Raw genomic sequence first — 4462 nt, forward strand, 5'->3', positions numbered from 1 at the left:
CTGGCTTCGGACTGGCACAGCGCATCGGCCATAGCAGCCATTTGGGGGGTGAACCAACAGAAGGAAGACCTTTCTGTCTGTCTCTCGCTCTCACTGTCTAACTCTACCTGTCAAAAATAAATAAATAAATACACATAAAGGAGTTATGTGTGACAATTATGGTATGCGTGGGGGCAGATAAAAGGTCATGACAAAAAGTAAAGTTTCTGCACTTCACATGAACTGCTACTGAGCTGACATCCGTAAACTGTGACGCTAGGGACGCATTACACGACACACAGAGAGTAAACTGTGTTTGTATTTTAATTGCAGAATGTATTCCAATTTATTTCATATAATTGCTTTACCTTTTTTTTTAAGCCTACAATTTTACTATTTTCTTTCTATTGCTTCCAGCTGGCCTATGTTTCTTTTCTGTCTTTTGTCACCTATTTTTGAAACAAGTCCTTGCCTGTTAGCTCATTTTCAGCCCTGTATTGGCTTGCAGTTATACAATGCATTGTCTTACCATAGCTTTAGAGATCACCTTCAACATTATAATATGCACCTCAATTCCTGTTTTTGCTGCCGGGCCAAGGCAATCATTTCAGAACACTGAAACTCCATTTACATTCCTCCTATTTTTTATGCTACTCTTTTTGGGATTTTAACTTGGTAGATATTTTGATATGTATTTAAATCTGCACAAGGCACTGCCGCAGTCATTGTTTTAAAGAGTCGATAGTTATTGAGATTTACTTACATTCTCTCCCCTGAGTGTTACCCAGGGAATGCCTGAACTTCACCTGGGCTCATTTTCTATAGTACAGGTCTTAGTAAGACCTTAGGAAGGTCTTAGACACTAAGAAATCCCGAGGTTTTTCCTTGAAAAATCTCCTGGGACATATTTTCTCTGAGTACGGAGCTCTCGGTTGGTGGTTTGGTGTTTCATTTTATTTTGTTCTTTTCAGAACGTCGGACAGAACACTGCATTTTCCTGTTACCTGAGTGTCTTTCCCAGAGGGAGTCAGTCTCCAGTCCTTGTTGTGTTTTTGAGAATGGTCTTTTCCCCTCTGGCCACTCTCAAGCCGCTTCCTGCTGTCTGTGCCTCTCAGTGGGTTCACCTGTGTGCGAGTGACGTGTTCTCGGCTGCTCTCCAGGCTTGGTATTTCTGGTGCTGCGATGCGGTGCCTGGATGCCCTTCCTCTGTGTCAGAGGCTGTCATCAACTGTTTTCCTTTTCCTCCTGAGACTCCAGTTAGCCTATGTTAGATCTTTCAGTGGTTTCTCTCGTGCCTGCCTCGTGTTCTCTTCCCTCTTTTCCAGTCTTAGACTTAGGAGAGAAGGAAGTGTGCAGATGGCGCTCAGTCTGGAGGTTCTTCCACTCTGTCTACAGCTGACTCACTCGGAAAGCCGTCTGCCTGCTTCTTAATCCGATAGGGAGGTGGCTGGCTCGGTGGACAGTTGATTAGGCAGATGGATACGTAGATACACAGACAGGTGCATATGCTTATCTCTACCTTCATATCATCTACATACCTATTTATATGTGAGTATGTCTGTAAGAAAGTACTTCAAGAGGCTTGTGGGAAAATGGATCCAAAAGAAATTTATTGCAAAATTTTGAAATTCATGGCTGTTTTCATAATAGTTATTTTTCATGAACTTGTTGCAGACTTCACATATGCATGGGTTTCAACACTTTCTTACATCAGAATAACTTTATCTTTTAGTTCTATTTTCCACAAACTTTTCGAGGCTCACCTGTGTGTATGTGTCTGTGTATTACGTACATATAAATGTGTAAGTGCTCTATATCTGTGTGTATAGGAGTGTGCATGTGTGTTTGTATAGAAGGAGACACAGTGCTAGACTTTTGATTTGATTCTTTGAATTTATTTTTGCTGAAGTTCTCCAGTTTGTCCTTGATTCATTGAATCTATTGATTGTAGTTACTTTGGACCTGATACTCCATCCTGCGGAGCTTCTCTGAGTTTGCATTTTCTACTTTTTCTCTGAGTTTCGTCAAGTCTTTTCTTCTTGAGTAGTCCCCTATTTCTTTTCAAAGCAAGCTGAGCTTTGGCTAAAAACAGTTTTAAAGATCGTTTGAGAACAATGAGATTTTTCCCAGGAATGGTACATTTTTGCTCTGGGAGCTGGTGAGCCTCGGGGTTGGCTCCAGTGACCCACACAGGAACTGGCATCCAGCAAGGCCAGGCCACGTCCCTTCCAGTGACCCACACGGGAACTGGCATCCAGCAAGGCCAGGCCACGTCCCTTCCAGTGACCCACACGGGAACTGGCATCCAGCAAGGCCAGGCCACGTCCCTCCAAGATCTGGTCTCCTCGTCTCTCCTGATCCCAGCTCTGCCCCTTCATCCAGGGAGCAGACTGAGTTCAACCCAGTGTTTGAGGATGCCCGAGGCTCCTCCCGCTGGACAGCACCCACACTCTCGTGCTCTGCCCCTCCTCCTCCCCAGGCCAATATGAGCTGTTAAGGATGTGCTCAGATTTCGCCTCATCAATACCTCCTCTCTGAAGCCCACAGTGCTGCACTCACCTTTCTGGGCCGCCTCCTGTCATGGTCCTTTCTCCCCAAAGTCACATAAAGCTGAATTTGGGGTTTTGTTGTATTCTATCAACTCTCCTTGGTGTATCTCAGAAAGTGCATTGATCCAAACAACTCAAATTGCTGGATGAAGAACTGAAATTGCTTTCACCAATTCACAAAATGTATATACTGACTCTCTTAAAAGAGTTATGATTCATCAACTGTTGTCAATTTGATTTTTTCCCAAGCTTATATTTTCATTATAATGATAATTATTCATAATCTTTTGCGTGGTGATGACTGTAAGTTGTAATGATTAGAACACATCGATTGAATGCAGACTGTGTGTGCTACAGGGTTTTTAGGTTCTTGGTTCTATATGGATGAATCAGAAAAGTACAAGGCGTATTTTGAGCCCCGAGTGGTAAAAAGAGAATAGAAAGAAGCAACTACAAGGTATTCTTCTGTACTCTCTTGACAAATATTTGTCATTCTGACTCACTCTATTTGACAATTTAAAAAACTGCAGTAGTCAAGGTCCTTTTAAATCGTAGCTTTTATCTCCTGCCTATCCATGAAGGTGTGGAACCTTATAAAAGACAATAAAAAGAACAATCTTGTCGCTCCCCATCTTCGCGGAGGAACGACACAGGACCCTGCGCTGTTCTTTTGTCTGCTCGGCCCTCCCCGGGTTTGCTGCTGGTTCTTCCCGGGTTGGCTGCCGTCCCTCCACCTCCGTGGAGGGGCGGGCCCCCTGCCACTTTCCCCACTTCCGCAGGGGAGCGGCACACCGCTGGCCGGCTCTCTCGGGGGCTGCTCAGGTGTTCCTTCAGATAGATGTTCCTGGTGCATGTTGTCTCTCTCCTCCTTTATAGTCCTCTTCCACCAATCCCAACTCTGCTACCCACACGCCGAGTACGCTGCTCTCCTCCAATCAGGAGCAGGATCAGCTCCTGGAGGTCATCACTCAAGTTGGCGAGAGGCAGCTGTGTAAAAGTTGTTTACTCCTCTCCCAGCGCCATATTGTGGGAGAGCAGATGCATAGAATAAGTCTTAATTCCAGTAACTTAGTCTAGTCCGAGTTGCTCCCCACACAATCTAACCTCTCTCTAGAACACGGGTTATAGCTTTTTGATTTTTCTAACTGATGTGGAAAAATTATTCATATTTAAAGGATACTGTGTGATGTTTTGATACATGTGTACATTGCGTGATGATCAATCAAGGTAACCTGTCTCCTCAAACATTTAACATTTTTTTGTGGTGAAAACACCTAAAATCCTTTCTTCTATTTTTTTAAGAAAAATACCATTGACTTATCATTGTCCTAGCCACCATACTGTGCCGTTGAACCCCGGGACTTCTTGCCCCTATCTGACTGGTTCTTAGAACCCGTCAATCAACCTTCACCCATCCTCACCCCACTACCTGTCCAACCTCTGGTAGCCACCATCCTACGTTCAAAAATTATAGATTTGAAAATGCTTTCCTGTAGATTATCTCTTTTTCAAGATTTACTTATTTGAAAGCCAGAGTGATAGAGAGGGAGACACAAGAGAGAAACAGCGAGAGATTGTCCCTCCGCTGGTTCATTCCCCCCAGCTGGTTCTAACAGCCACATCTAGGCCAGGTGCTCCATCCAGGTCTTAAGTGTAGGGAGCAGAGGCGCGAGTGTCAAACGCTGTGGCTTACCCCGCTGAGCCACAACACTGCCCCCTGCAGATGATCGTTGGTACTGCTTCAACAGCTGGCTCCAGATCTTACAAGTGTAACCCAGGAGGAGCCAGGAATTTCGGCAGGGAGGACCCAGCCCAGAAGTTGCCTTGTTGAGCTCTGACTGGCACACTGGAGGGTCTTACGATGATAAAATAAAGCTCAAACGTCTTCAAATGGCACGCAGGATCTTCCCGGAAGTGCTGGCAGCTTTTGCCTG

This window comes from Oryctolagus cuniculus, chromosome 1 (genome assembly GCF_964237555.1).
Source record: "Oryctolagus cuniculus chromosome 1, mOryCun1.1, whole genome shotgun sequence".
Classification (NCBI taxonomy): Eukaryota; Metazoa; Chordata; class Mammalia; order Lagomorpha; family Leporidae; genus Oryctolagus; species Oryctolagus cuniculus.